At 42.6% G+C, this 16,111-nt stretch overlaps 1 protein-coding gene across 2 annotated transcripts in view; it reads left to right on the forward strand.

Annotated features, from left to right (window-relative positions):
• The window catches only part of TSPAN4 (tetraspanin 4), a 428,081-nt gene that overhangs the window by 60,954 nt on the left and 351,016 nt on the right, over positions 1-16,111 (forward strand). The window contains exon 1 of one of the 2 annotated variants that reach the window (XM_039553305.1): positions 8,452-8,543. The exons of the other annotated variant lie outside the window; for it this stretch is intronic. The gene's annotated coding sequence lies outside the window, so the exon portion shown is untranslated. Of the gene's footprint in view, positions 1-8,451; positions 8,544-16,111 lie in introns of those variants that run through there. 2 annotated transcript variants of the gene reach the window in all.

Below are 16,111 nucleotides of genomic sequence, written 5' to 3' on the forward strand. Positions count from 1 at the left end.
GTGAGTGTGACTCACAGTGGCTCCTGGATGGTCAGACAGGAAAGTTCCCTTAACAACAGTTTTCTTCCAAGTACAGTAAAAGTTAAGCAAATAAACAAAAAAATCACATAAAAACAAAAGAAGAAACAAAAAAATCCCCCTCTACCCGAACTTTAATAAAAAGCAAATCCACAGTTCATTCATCTAAAATGGGAAAAAATGAAACTTGAATAAATGTATCATTTATTGCATATCTTCTTAGTTAAATGAATGGTGATGTATCTTCCTTAACAAATTTGCACGCTGAACTTCAGTGCATGGGATATTTTAATCTGAACATCTGTATGTTTTATAGTTACTAATCAGGGAGAATCAGCCCTTTTTTAGGCATAACCGCTAAAACCAGAAACCAAGTTTAAAGCTGGAGACCTTAATCATGGTTTCATGTTTTGAACTTCTAATAATTTTGAGTTAATTATGAATTTTGAAAGTATTAAATTATTAGTGCTGGTCATAATGGTATCTTAATTATGAATGAACAGTCAGCATCAGGCAGCCTTTCCTTTTTGACAGATACAGAAAGGTGTCATGGGAGCTGCTCCTGTGCTCTTTGGTGAGATGTAGCATGTCCTGCAGAGATCTTCTTGGGATCTTGTAATGCTAAAGACAAAGACAGACCTTGAGAGTTAGATGACAATGAAGGAAAACAGTGATTGATGCAGAGAAACCTTCAGGAGTTGACTGTGTTTCAGCCTCCTTTTTTTACCTGCTTTGAGGAGTAACTGCCTAAGACTGCACTGGGACACTCTCATCCTTCCCAAGGGATGGGTTGTTTGTGTTGCTGATTCCATCTAAAAATGCCCAGGGTATGGAAGAATGTAAAGCCTCATCTTTTTGCTCTGTATTTAGCAATAAAAGTCATAAAAGTGAAAGCTCCTCTGCATGAGAAGAACAGACTTTCTTACCAGTTGGGATGAGACTTGGGAACAGTCAAAGCAGGATCATGGATCTTGCAGCTATTGATGCCTGAGTTGGCCACCTGAAAACAGAGACTATACAAGAATAAGGGAATAAAGGTAGGTATTTATTTGAAGGACCTTCCAAAGGCACACCCTGGGCAGGCCAAGGGCTACTGCCAAAATGGACCCTGGGTCACGAGTTCTGCACACGTTTATAAGTTTGGTTCATTTGCATATCAGGGTTAATTCTCCAATTAAAATTTCAGTTAATGATGTAATTTCCCCAAGTTTACCCCCCTTCTTAAGATGTTAGTTTACACATTTGGGCCTAGGACAATCTGGGTGTCATTGGAGAGCAGGCCTGGAGAGGCTTTGTTATGTCTAACCAGCATGAGAGAGCAGTAGTTAACAGGCCACAAGAAACTTCAGAGTTACACACTAGGCAGTGCAGGATTTGAAAAATATGAACGTTAAAACCTAAGGCATCACTATCAGTGCTAAGTGCTGAGCACAGATGCCTTTGCAAGCAGAAACACAGGATGCAAGTATTTAACAAAACCTTTTTCAAGCTCACAGGAGGGATGCAGAGTGCAAGTGGATGTTTGGAGCCAAGTGCCTAAGTGACAATCTGCTGTTTGCACTAACTCTAATAGAAGTTACACGTGCTCATCAGTTTAACAGCTGATATGTAAATGGGCTGCAGTTCCATATCCTGGACTTTGTCAAGAATAACTCCAAAATGTAAAATCAATCCAGCGGTTTCCAGAGACACAAGTGAACTAATGTTGCAGGAATATGGTTGTCAGGGTTAATGCTGATGTAAGGAGGATAAGAATAGCATAGAGTTCAGGAAATCCTAAAATAGGAGTGGGAAGGGAATTACTATTTATATATTCCCCCATGTTTTTTATACATATAATATATATAAGATACCAGCTGGAGATAGCTTATCTGGCAGATTCGCTGGGGTTTGAATACATGGTGATGGCTATGGGCATGGCAGGAGAGTAGTCTTTCCTGACAGTGTGAAGGTATCTTGCATCAAGCAATAGAAATTTAAGGAAGAGATTTCAAATGATTGCAAGTTGTCAAGTGGAGTTTTTTTAGAGGGGAGAGCATGTGGGCAAAAAATACAATGTTACCTTAATTAAAAAAATCATAAATAAAAAAGCAGGGGTGGGTAGGAGACTGGTGGGTGGTGGTACAGAGAAGAATCTTGCTGACATTTCTTTTTGGTATTTTTCTTCTTAAAAACAAGAGCAAGCAGTATTCATGTCTGCTTTAAAATATATTTTCCACAGCTTCTTGGCTTTAGTAGGACTTCAGAGAATAGTTTGGTCTTTTTTTGTTACAGGCACTGTGTGCTAATATAAGAGTTCAGTCAGTCAGTAAATTTCCTGAATTAGTTGCAGTAGCTGAAAGCAGAGCAGAGACTGAAAAAGGCCCCTTGCCACTGGTGAAAGTGACTGTGCCTAATCTGTGTGGTGCTGGCAATTTCTGTGCGTTCTCTTCGTGGCAGGGAAGTTGAGTTGCTCTGCACATGTATGTCCTGTGTGGTGTTGTGACACAAATTGGAGAATTTCTCTGCTGTCCCTGTTAAAATCTAACCCTGGGTATCTACATGACTGCTGGCAAAAAGAGGTCACATAGTAAGGCCTCATGGGAAGACACACAGCAAAGCCTTTTTAGGGTCAACATTGAATGCCATTGATGATGTCTCTGTTGATAATGGTGTTGTTTCTTAGGATTGCTGCCTGTAGCGGGTTCAGTTTGTAACCGGGCAGAAACACCAATTAGAGTGTAGTGGTTTGGTCCAAAATACTCATTGCTTACTTATTTACCTTCTGTGAGATAAGAATTAAGAGAAAGCAAAGCAGGCACAAAACTTAGAAGAATATAAAGAAGTTTATTAACAGACCTAAAAGAAAGAAAAAAAAAAAATCAGACCACACCTTCAGTACACTTCTCCTCCTCCCACCTTTCTCCCTTCTCCCACTGACAATGTAAAAAGACAACCCTTGAGATTTTCAGTCAGTTTACCACGTCTATAATAACCTTGTTCAGTTCAGTTAGGGAGAGGAGTCTCTCTTGCTCATGCTATGGAGACATCGCCACAAGAAGTTCTCATGGCTTCAGGATCACAGCGAGACAGCCACCCAGGTTGGTTCTCTGCTTGGATGTGAGTCTCCCTTCCCCCAACTTACAGCTTTCCACACAGCTGCTTTTGGGGGTCCAATCTTGAGCTACTGGGGTACCATTTAAGGTTGAGCTGTTCAGAAGCAAAGGTTCTCCTCACCCATCTCTGGAAGCATCTTCATCTCTAGGACTAGAGGCCCTCCCCCTTCCCTGGAAGCAAAAGGGTCCTCATCATCTTCATCTCTAGGACTATCTCTGGGAGCATCTCTAGGAACAGAGGTCTTCTCCTTCCGATTTTTGGAGCAAGAGTCCTCATCACTTCCATCTCTCCCTGTTCAAACTTCTCATCAAATTACAGCTGCTTCAGCATTTGCTTATTCCAGCACAGGTAGTTTTGCTCACAAGTACAGTTTGAACGCTCCACCCCCCCATGCTGTCATGAAATTACAGCAGGTACTCTGATATATCAGTGTCTATCACTGCCATGGCTTTACAACAGAATTTCAGCTTTAAGCATCTCCTCTTGCTCCTCCCTCAGGGTTTCAACTCTTCCTTCTTTACTTGGTGTCTGCAGGCTTCATCTGTTCTGGAGGAAACTTACAGCACTAAAAAAGGGTTAATCTCACCCGGGCCTTGCAGCTGGAATTCTCTTATTGCTGTTGGTCACATGATCTTTGCTGGGCATCGGGGCAGCTTCAGCTGAATCTTCGCCCGCACTGGAAGGGGGGGGCTGTGCCATCTGCACGTCGCAGCGCTGGGGGGGGTCCGTGGGTGGAACAGGGCTGCATGGCTCCAGGATGGCTGTGTCCTGGCCCAGCCTGGGCCCGCTGGGCCACACGGGCCCAGCCCAGTTACCTGTCCCAAGGCCAGAAGCAAGAGAGAGCTTTCCCAGGGTTTGTCCATTCTTAAATGTGGACCACAGAGTCGTGTCAAAATTTTTATGTGGCTTAAAAAATTGTCAGTATTCAAACTAGCCAGTTGATAGGTTCTGTCAGGTCATAGAGGAAGCTGTAAGCACCTCTTTGCAAGAAAATCACTTCTGGAGCTATGCTAACCCATGACACTGCCCAAATGGCTGCAGCTTGGAGTTTTTAGTTTGGGTGTTGCCTCAAAATAGGGAGGGTGAAGCTATTTTCTGGTTTAATGGGAAGAAAAAAATTGTTGATTGAACTCAGATGAATGAAAACTCAGGCACTAAGAGCACATTATGGTACCACATGTTTCTTGCCACACTTACCCTTTGCTTTCAAAAAATTCTGTGAGTCTCACCTCTGTTCCTGGCAAAATCATGGAGCAGATCCTCCTGGAAACTATGATGAGGCACATGGAAAATTAGGAGTTGATTGGTGACAGCCAACATGGCTTCACTAAGGGCAAATCATGCCTGACGAATCTGGTGGCCTCCTGTGGCAGTGTTAGAGAGGTGTTAGATGAGGGAAGAGCGACTGATGTCATCTACCTGGACTTGTGCAAAGCATTTGGTAGCGTCCCACACAGCATCCTTGTCTCTAAAATGGTAGACATGAATCTGATGCATGTACCGCTCAGTGGGTAAGGACCAGCTGGAGCGATGGGTCCGTGCAAACTTCGTGAAGTTCAAGGCCAAGCACAAGGTCCTGCATCTGGGCAGGGGCAATCCCAAGCACACATACAGGCTGAGCAATGGTGGGTTGAGAGCAGCTCTAAGGAGAAGGGCTTGGCAGGGTATTGGTGGATGAAAAAAAGGAATGTCACCCAGCAGTGTCTGCTTACACCCCAGAAAACCAAGAGTATCCTGGATTGCATCCAAAGCAGGGTGGCCAGTAGGTCAGGACAGTCATTCTTCCCCTCTGCTCTTCTCTAGAGAGACTCTGCCTGGAGTGCTGTATCCAGCTCTGGGGCCACCAACACAGAAGGATGTGGACCTGTTGGAGTGGGTCCAGAGGAGGGCTGCAGAAATGACCAGAGGCCTGGAGCATCTCTCCTTTGAGGACAGGCTGAGGGTGTTGGAGTTGTTCAGCCTGGAAGATTTTATAGCAGCTTTCCAGTACTTAGAGGGTCAACAGAAAAGATGAAGTCTTTATCAGGGAGTGAGTGATAGAATGAGGTGCAGTGGTTTTAAACTGAAAGAGGGTAGATTTCAATTAGGTATTTGGAAGAATGATGATGATGAGACACTGGAACAGGTTCTCAGGAGAACTTAGGGCTGCCCCATCCCTGGAAGCGTTCAAGGCCAGGTTCGATGGGCTTTTGGGCAAGCTGGTCTAATGGAAGGTGTCTCTGTCCATGGCAGGGGGGTTGGAGAAGATGATCTTTAAGGTCCATTCTAACCGAACCATTGAGTGATGCTATGAAGTAGCTTCACACTGGAAAGTACTCTGGAAATTTCCTCTGGAAAGTACTAGAGCACTGAGAGGTATCCTGCATGTAGAAAGCAGGTTCCTTGACCAGTGTGCAGATAAATACAAGCCCCAAGGAAAAACAGCAGAAACTGTGTCTTTGACAGGAGTGCCAAGGGAGGAATGGATGAGTAGGAGGAGCAAGTATAGATATTTCAAAGCAAGAAAATCAGAGAGCAGGACTTTTATCTAACTCAGGGTGTCCAAGTTCCTGGAAAGCTGAGATGTGACAGATTCTTGATCAGACAGTTTGAATTTGCTATTTGGACTCAGTTCACCTGCTTTTGTTAAGCTGTAGTTTCCCCCACTAAGAACTTGTGAAGTTTGCCTGAAAAAAAAAAAAAATCTCTTAAATGTTTGGGAGTTGTCAGGGAGTTTTTTAGATGGACTCCAGGTGGTGGTGTGGGACACGCCAGAGAGCCTGGAAGCATTTGACACAAACCAGGACAGAAAGATTGAAAACATACCTCTAGTCTGTGGAGCAGGATGTCTGGAGTAGATGGATTTGAGCGGGGCCTTGTAGCTCTAATTGGAGTTACACTGCAGCTGAGGTTTCTGTTACTAAACTTAATGCTTAAAGGCCCCATTGTGCTCAGCAATACATGATAACTAGACATGAATATCTGGTAAAAGAAGATCCCTGGTTAAAAGAAGAGACAGGAGAAAACCCCAGCCTGAGAATGAAAGTTGTACACAAGCAGATAAAATGTTTTGCCTGGGTTTGTACAGCAGGTTGGTTGTGGAGAGGGAAGTGGAGCCCTGGTCTCTCTGCTGGTGGTGTCACCACCTTCTTTGCTGAAAATGTAGTTGTCTGGGCTCACATGTTGGACAGGTCAAGGAAAATCTGTGCAGTGCCTATGATACTCCTCAAAGAGTATTTTGGATGTCTTCTAGACTTGAGGAGTAGATTTAGATGCAGACTACTGAGATCACGTCCTCTTTAGTATAATGCTGCCTCCTCTGATGGCAGCAAGCGCCTCTGTTTCAGGAGGCAGGGCTGCAGTCTGAACACCTGTCTTTATTTTTTATTTATGTTTAACGGGCATGATGAAGATACGATGGTACTGGGCCGCACACAGCTACCCAGGCTTGGAGGCAACGTTTTGTGCATGCTCCTGCATCTTCTCTGCCTTATCTCTGGAGCTGCTCGTCAGCTCTGTTGAAAGCATGTGTGCCTGCAGTGTAGATACAGACTTCCTCCTGCATTCCTATAGAAAAGATAAGGCACGCAGTGTGTTCGTGTGCATCTGTGCTTGTGTTTACTGTACTGTCTAGGGATGCAAATGAATGATAACACTGGGGCAGGCCGGTGGTCTGTCTAGCTTGTTTCCTTTTTTGCAGTAGCCAAGAGCACCTGCCTGATCCAGCCAATATCAGTCCACAAAAGTCATGGAGAAAAAAGGATTTGTTTGAATTGTTATTACTAGAGCTTCTAGCTCGTTCTTACTTCATGATTGAGTTTGTTTTTATAGGAAGAATCCTTACTGTTATGAGTCACTCTGGCTTAAAAGCAGGATTTTGCTTTCAGATGCCTTTTGCCTTAAAAGGTGATGTTGCTCCTGGTATTTGTCAAGTTTAGGAAAAAAAAAATCTAAAAATCATCAGGCAGCTCATTCTTCTCAAGAAACACTTGAAACATCCACAGTTCTTAGTTTTAGAAAAATCAAAATAAAGCAATGCTTAGGCAATGCATTCCTGATGCCTCTTTGGGGCCAGCTTGATTTATGTAACAGTAAAATATGAGACAGTGACACTCCTGCATGTAACAGGGATGTAGCCCCCTTGCTGGTGTGTTAGATTTCTAGACCATCTGGAAATTAGTGTCATTAAACACCTGAAATAACAAGATAAAAAACCCAGGCAAACAACAGCAAAAAAGCTAGGAGTTAAACTATGGCAAGCCAGGGACAGCTGATCGACAGACCTAATGTCTTTCAAGTGGGTAGATAAAGTGCAGTCTTGGCTGTGTGTGGTCAGTAAGGATGGAACATTTCTTTTGTAGGGGTTGGCTTTTTAACCCCACGTAATTTATGGTGGGGATAATTCCACTGTGCTTAACTATAAAATCTATCTGCAGTTCCAAACTTAATGCTGAGGAAATGTACGCACTAGCAAAAATCTTGTGGCACAAAACAGTGGTGTAATTCATTATCCACTCTAAAGCTGCCATGGAAAAGGAAGGGATTGTTCTTCTCAAAAGATTTTTTTCTACAGTTCTGACCTTGCTGCTTCTGTAGGTAGAGCTAACCTCTTATGCATTGGCTGATTATGCATTCAAATGTTTCTGTGCATTTGAATATAGTTATAAACTTACTTTTCCCTGTGCAGCATCACTTGGTAAAGTTTTACCAGTCCCAGCAGAAGATGCTTTTCATTTATGGGTATTTGTTGCATAAACTGCTTCCATACAACTAAGCTTGTTTCCTTGGCATTTGTCAGCCTCAGAAACTTGAATGTTTAGAAGTATTTACCAACTTCACTTTCCTTGCCATGACCTTTTTCCTGTATAGGAAACAGAAACCCACTCTCTCTTCTGAATGCTTTCTGTGCATTGTTCCCTGGGACCCACAAAGCTTGTTTCTTGTGCTGCAGATGGACTACAAGTCACAGGCAGCTGTTCTGTAGACACTCTTTACCTGGACTTTTCTGTGCATGCCCAGTGTGCCTTGTCATTGCATGTTCACTCTCAAATTACTAGTTTGTAAGTGGAGTCAGTGACAGTCACCTATTTTTAATGTTTTGATTTTTTTTTAATTCTGTATTGAAAATGTGCAAGAGGAGATTTTCTCCAGTAAGTTAATGTTTATTTGGTGACCCAAGTTTCATTTTAGTGACAAACGCCACTGAGATTGCAGAGTGTGTGGGGAAGTACAGAGGTGAGGTGAAGGGGATTGTGAAGCAGGGAGCAGTAATACTGGATTGAAAAGTTTGTTCCTGAAGTGACTCCTCATGAGCACCTGCCTGTTGTACTCATGAATCTGTTGTTTTGTGTCTTGCAGTGGCATCACTGAAGGGGCCAACTGTTACTGCTGTGGGAGATCAACAGCTTCCAATTGCATCTTCTGTGTCATCTGTAAAACCCCCAGTTACAGTGAGTTTCTCCTACACACACACTGTTTTCTCCAGTGAGGATTTGTTAGCTGTAATCTGTGATAATTATATGTTTCTCTATTTATACTTTGTCAGTTCACTTGCTACTGCAAAAAGCTTTGATTTATGAGTCCCAGGCCAAAGGGATACATACACTTCCCATCCCCCCAAACCTCATACTCGAAGCTCATAGTTGCAGATTCTTCTGGCCAGCTGCGTACCTTGTGAGGGAAATGATCAAAGACTGTGTGCTTTGGGTGAGTGTTCTGGTTATTCATCCAATAGCCAAGATGAGAATTGGACCAAATATTTTGTTCCCGAGAACAGCTTCAGAAAGAAAAACTTACTTAAATAAAAAACGGAAAGAAAAGCATTACTTGGGCAAAGAAGATTAAACTTGCTCAGAGTGCCAGAAGCAAACACATCATACTGTGTGACATCTAGTCATAGGCATGGCAGGTGAAAAGAGAGGGTGACTCAGTGCTGGAGTGCTCCTGAGTCTGTACCTAGATATACTCTTAAAATGAGACAATGGAATTTTTTCCCTGCAGTGCAAGAGAGCTACCCAATCCAGTGCTATTTGGAAACTGAATGAAATCTCTTGAAAATCCTCATTCTCCTTTTTAGTTTCCACCTAAAGGAAATGCAGTGAAGAAAATGTTTCCCTACTCCTGCCAGCTATCTGTGAATGTCCATGTAATGTATAACTTGCCTGTTATGCCTGTGATTCTTTTGTTAATAATTCTCTTCTGCCAGTAACTCAGTAAAACAGACTCAGGTGATTTCAGTATTTTGCATAACAATGATAACAGTTGCTTGCAAAGCCATCTCCAATTTTCAGACAATTTCAGACAATATTTGGAAGAGCTGAATTGTCTTCTGAATTGGAAGAGTTGTGTATGAATCCATCTGCAAGACTAGAAAGGCAGGAGCACATCTATGCATGTGGCGGTGTTTGTTTTGATGAAAACTTGAGGACTTAAATGAGCAAAAAAACCCTCTAAGTGCTTAAGGGGCTGTCAGACACCTGTACAGTTAAATGGCATTGAATGCTGATGTGGTCTAGATTTTGGGTTATCAGATTGGGTGTACAGGAATTAATAGTGCTCAGGTAATGGATTCTCCTGAGAACTAATGGCAATAACAAGAGTAAGCAATGCCTTAAGAGGAAAATGCCCTAGAATCTGTTGAAAGCTTATAGGACATGATTTTGGCATGTGTATTTCTAGCCTGTGTCAATATTGCAGATTCATAAATTATACATGACTTACAAAATAAGAAAAGTTGCTTCTAGGGAGCTCTTGTGTTTTGCCTGTAAGGATGGAGCCAGCTTGCAACATATGTAGAGAATATTACCTGTCAGAAATTGAATATTGAGTGAAAGTAATCGTTTTAATCAAGAGTGGTTAAAAGTGAGGCTGAATTAAAGGAAAAAACAACTGTTCAGCTGGAAGACTGCTTCCAGTGCTGCAGACATGCCCTGAGAAGCATATTTTCTGAATTAGGAATATTGATCAGGACCATGGTTGTACCTTGCATTACCACTGTTCTTCCTGATAATTGCAGCCAAGACTTCTTAACTCTTTGAATTCCACTCCTTTCTCTGCATCCAAGTTCAAAACACTTGGTGCTGGTGTTTCAGATGATGGAGAACACTGCTCAAAGGAGCAGCTTCTTGGTTCATGGATAGATAATGGGCAGAACCTACTGGCTGAGGCAAAAACATTCTGGTTTACATCAATTCGTATTTCTGACAAATCAACTGTAGTGATTATGGGTGTTTTCTTAAGAGAGTCACTGTAAAGGGGTGTCATTGTGGGCAGTGACCTTATGCACAATCTGAGATACACTGAGCTGAGTGCTGTAGAGGGGCCTGAGACTTGGTGTTTCTGTAAAGAAACACCCTAGGCTGGTTTCTTTTAAGTTTTTTTGCTTTTAATCAAAAGCAGGATTGTTTCCACACATTGAAGCCTGTTTTCTATTTCTCGAGTCAGTGTCCATTTCCTTCTCATTCTTTACAGTGCCCTAAGAAAGCTGAATCCCTCTTGAACCCAGGGAAGCCACCTCCACTTAAAACTAGCCAGCAACAGAGGGATGAGGTTGCAGATGAGTGATGTCAAAGACCTCTGTGTGCTACAACATTTGGCTACTGCACCCTTGAGAAGGCAGGAGTCTGCAGTTGTACCTGCTTGAGCAAGACTCTGTGCAGAGCAGGTCAGCCCTGGTGCAATGCTGGGTGCAGAGTGGATATTGGTAGCCCTGCTGATGAATTTGCTTTCTTAACCCACATCACTCTGGACTTTCTGCTTTCACTTGATTGTTCTTTTTTTTGAGCCACCAGACTTTCCAAACAAGCTACACAAGTGAATGCTGGCAGATGTGTCTGTTGGAAGGAGAATGGTCTGGTAGCTAACTTAGAGCTTAGCAAGTCCAGTTTCAGCTCCATGATCTGCTTACAGATTCCCTCTGAGAATTCAGTAGTATGATTTAGTCTCTGTGCCAGTTTCCTGTCTTTTAAAGGACACTTTCCACCTTGGATGGGAGCTGAGGGTAAACACACGACAAGTGAATGCTCCAGTAGAGTGGTTGAAGAAGTAACATAACCAGGGTGTCTTTCTCTAGTATTTCTGCACCGCCTAAATAGTATCCCTGAAGTCTTTTTAGCAGTCAAGGTGACATGATAAGCACTGTATATGGATGGAGAATGCAGGGTGGTATATCATGGCAGTGATGCCGATGTGTGAGTATGAGATCCCAGCATCCACTATCCCACTCTGATCACTGAGTGTGTCTTGCCTCTCTGAGTGAAAGTGCTTGGACCAGAGGTGAGACAGCTTGGGTTCACACTCCTCACCTGGAATTTCATTAGCAGGTGCTACCTTGCTCCTCATGTGCCTTTGCCTTGTGTAGCTTCATCTGCCTAACTCCTCTGGCCTGCCTGTTGCATGTTGGCTTTCAGCATTTACTTTAGGGTCATAGTGAAGTCTTTTACCTGGCTTTCCAAGTGTCACCGGGCAAAGTCTTTTTCAGAACCTGGCTATTTCATGGCTGCACAGCCCTACCTCCGAATAGTTGCTGTCCCTGGTGTGTCAGTGAATGAGATCTTGATAGGATTGACAGCTATAAAACATTCCCTCTGAACTCTGAGATGAAAGTGAGACATTTCCTTTCTCCTTACAGAGGGCTCATCTGCTGTAAGAGGAGGGAGGTGGTTTCCTTTTCTAAAATGTAACTCCTTTCAGGTATCATAGTGGTGTCGGTAGCACTCCAGGGCAGCATGCTGTGGTGCCTCATGCTATGGGAAACTGCGAGTGAAAGGTGACCCTGCCAAGAGGCTTCTGTCTGCATTGGTAGCATAGTACACGTGACTCTTATGGCATTACCTGGAGCTCGCTGGTGATACAGTGGAAGGGAAATAGGGGAAAATTAAGTTTGGGTTCAAATATTTGGATTGCAAGGATACTCCCTGGGGCTGATCAGCTTGCTTGCTAATGGCATAGCACAGGGAACAGAATAAAGAGTTTGTTTGGTTTTGCACTGCAAATACATAAGCCATCCTTGCTTTGGCTTCCAGCCCAGGGTGAAAAGGATGGCTGATCACCCTGCTCTTTCAGTGTTGACAGCTGTTGTTGTCAGGGACAGATGTGACTTGGGTCTAAGATAGGGATAACAGTGTGAGTGCTTTTTACTGGCAAGGTAGATTTTTAGGAGATAATGCAGTTTGTTGCACAGTTAAAGGGAAACAAGAAAGGCTTTTCTGTTCTCTTGGTGGATTTTTCTCATTTTTTTTCATACTGATTCCTCTGATGCAAGGAGATTTGCTCAAATATTGTAGTACTTAATGGTCCTGAGATTATATCTTCGGTTCATCCAGTCTCAAACCATTCCTCCTCATGCCAAAACCAGTTACCTGACTAGCATGGAAGCAGGCAGTTCTGGGATACCACTGGCTCTGCAGATCTGTGTGTTTGATCCTTATAAAAATGTTTTGGAAAGCTGAAGAAGAAAACAGTGTAGGAATTTGGTGGGCAGATTAACTGCATTCCTGTTTCAGGCTGTTTATTCATAGCTTTAACTTTTTTAAGGCAAAAGGAGGCTATTTTTAGCTTGCTTTTTTTCCCTCTATATTAACCCAAACAAATTTCCCTCTCGAAGGAGAGGGTGGAGTTGGGAGGAAGGAAGGGTGGAATTGAAACTGCTTCATTAAATTGGTTTAAATATCACTAACACACAATTTTGTTTTCACATTACAGTTCTGAGCACAGAAGAGTCTTTACACTTTCCAAAGAGGGGAAGCTTTGTGTACAGAGGGAGTGAGTGAGGGCGTTGGAGACAATGAGGTGGTTATGGAAAGCTTATGACTTTTGCTTGGGGTGAACTGTCAGGAGGGTAATCCAGCTCTCCTGACTCCTGATATCCATGTTTTGATGGTTTTATGGTAAACTGCTTCTGAAGCAGAGAGAGCAAGACCAGCTCCAACAGTTTCCTTACTAGGCTGATGTGACTTTGGCTTTTAACTTGCATGAATACTGACTTCAGTGTGCTTCAGAAAGGGTGGGTGAATCCAGGGCCTGTGGATCAGATTTGTAGAAGGAAGGATAAATACCTCATACGTTGAGATTGGACGATAACCCAGAAGCCAGTGCAGAGCATTGCTGCTCTTTGACTCTCTTGCACTTTGATGTTGATTCTTCCGTACATGTTAGTTCTCCCTCCCTCTGTTGATAAGAGCTGAATGATCTTGACAGTGGAACATCTGTGAAGTCCACCTCTGGTGGTGGAGTGTAGAGCTCCTCATGCTGTCCTGTCTGACTGCACAGGTTACTCAAGATTAGATCCTAAATTATCTCTTCTTGCAATGTTTTGCTCCTGCTGTGTGTTCTCCCGCACTGTAGGAGAACCGATGAAAAACAGACGTTACCTTTGTGTCTAAAGAAAATAAAAACTTCCCTGTTTTAGAAATACACAGGGAAAAAAACCCCAAAACATGTAAATCCTTCTCTTCCAGTGATAACCTGTTACCAAGTTACTGAATTCTGTGTGTAAGCTTAGAGCTGGAAAGGACAACCTGATCTTTCAAGCCTCAGTGCCAGGGAAAATGTCCTGCTCCTGAGGGATCAACGTGGGGCCAGAGCCCTTTCTGTGGACTCTCGGGTTCTCTCTTTATCTGCTTTCTTCTCCTCTTTGACTTCTCCCACTGGGAGGCTGCTCCAGATCACAGCTACTTCATACTTGGATTCCTCTGACCTCCAGCTGAGAAGAGTTCGTGGTTGTTTATCTCATTTCTGCTCCAAGATAATCCTATGGTTTAAATGTCTCTTTGCATTTCTTGCAGCTCCCTCTCCTCAAGTGTGCTTGCAGGCAGTGATCCTGTCCTCTATTGTGCTGTGTTTTGTCAACCTAAACAAGTCAAACTTTCCTGAGGTAGGCCTTTTATTCTTACCAGTGCTTCCACGCATCTGCTTTCAATTCAGTAAATTGTCTTTGAATTTTGCTGTGACCAGAATTACTCACAATATATGTCTGAGAAAGGGCTGCTTGCATTAATGCTGATTTCAACATCTAACTATTAATTGTGGCTTAAGCATGATCTCATATATATATATATATATATGTGTGTGTGTGTGTGTATATTTGAGAAACATCCTCTGGTCTTGCTCTGAAGATACCAAGTAATGGTGACTCTTTCTGTATGAGGATAGTTCTGTCAATGGCTGGTTACTTTGATGTTTAACTAGGTACCTTAATTTGAATATGCTGCCTTCAGTCACTGCATCCTGAAATGCTTTTCCTTGTTAGTTTACAGAGGCTTTTATTATCACAAATCTGATTTTTCTTAGAAGTGCTCTAATGCTTGTAGGCTATGTAAAGCAATTAGTAAATTAAAATAGTTTGTATTTCAGAAATCAAACACTCTTATTCCAAGAAAAAATCCCTTTTAAGGTGTCTTTGAGTATCCAAAAATGACTCACTATCAGCTTCCATCGCCCGATGACACTAGGGACTGCATCAGCAAGAGTATATGCAAAGAATGAAAATAAAGTCCATTATTTATGACCCTCTCTCTGAGATTCCCTGGCTTGTGTGAGAAAAGTGGAACTACTTGGAAATACTTTGCTTCCCCCTGGATTTCTGGCTTCTTTGAAGGTTGTCTTGATCTTTGCGAATAATCTTGGGTTTATACGTTTGATTTCATGCCAGCAAACTAAATCTTTCTGTAATGTGCATTCCTTCAGGCTTTGTATATCATGAAGATTTGAGGGATTTCTCCCACTGTTTGGTGTAGTGCTGTTTTCCTTCTGCTGGCACCGAAGGAAAGCAAGGCACAGCCCGCTGTGCACAGCGTCAGGGTTTGTTACCTGGCTGCGCTGCCAGTGTGCTGCCTGTCCGTGAGTGAACTGCACAATTGCTCCCCGTGTCTGCCTTTAAACTGGGTGACACTGTGCCCGGCCCTGCTGAGCTCTTGGACTTCCTAAACTCTTCCAATGACACTCTCTCTCATTCCTTAGCCGTTGGGCTTACAGGGATGGTCACACAGGGCTGCTAGTGGAGATTAGCTTGTCGTCCCAAAACCCACTTGATCTGGCAAGACTCTCTCTCACTGTTGGGAATATTCCTTGTTAGAATGCTGGTCAGGGGGGCTGTGGTTTTCTTTTTTCATTCTTCGTGCTCTCACAGTAACTGGTTTTTGTTCCACACTGTCTCTTGTAATATACTCTAAATTAGTGGCTTCTAACCTTTTTGGAACAACAAAACACAAGGTTTCTGGCAGACTGAGCTCCTTGTTTGTCATATATCACTGTTCTCGCATTCAGAGTGCAGTAATTTTCCTTATTGGAGAGGCTACAAAGATTTATCTTGCTCCTGTGAGCTTCTGCTGGGGAACCATTGTGTTGCTCTCAGCATAAGGACTGTTTTTCTTCTGCTTCACAGTGCCTTACCCTAAAGTCTTGATTAAAGGTGTAGTAATACAAATACATTTGTCCTAAAATCAATTGAGTGAATACCCCATGCCTTTTAAAAAAATCCCAAAACCTCAGTGGATGTAAGTTGCCTTCTGAATTTTAACTGAAATCCTACCATGAGAAAATTAATTGGTCTTTCCTTGTCTGTTGGGGTTTTAGTCCAGAGCTAAATGATTTTGGCAAAATGCTTGCAGGCACTTAACTTCGATAATCATGATTTCATTTATAATTATTAATAAATCTGTTCACAATGACAAGGTTTTGCCTTTAGAAAATGCCTGTGAACCCCTCCTGCTAGATTACACTGCCAGTATGTGTATATAATTTATCAGATATGTATGTTAAGAAGGTATATGTCTTTAACTGTGTACATCTTCTCTTAGATGATAGCCATCCTTGTTCTCTGGGTATCCTTTACATCATTTAAAGTACATCATAAACTCAGCAATTAAAATAACTTTTCATACATCCCATTGTCATTGAATAATTTTTCACATATGCAATTATAGTGTCTTCTACCTTTTCAAGTTTTTTTGGAGGGAGGAAGTGCTCTTCTGCTTTTAAAAGTATTCTTTTCCTGCACTGTCGCAAGCAGCGTTAGTTC

This window comes from Corvus cornix, chromosome 5, assembly GCF_000738735.6.
Source record: "Corvus cornix cornix isolate S_Up_H32 chromosome 5, ASM73873v5, whole genome shotgun sequence".
Classification (NCBI taxonomy): domain Eukaryota; kingdom Metazoa; phylum Chordata; class Aves; order Passeriformes; family Corvidae; genus Corvus; species Corvus cornix.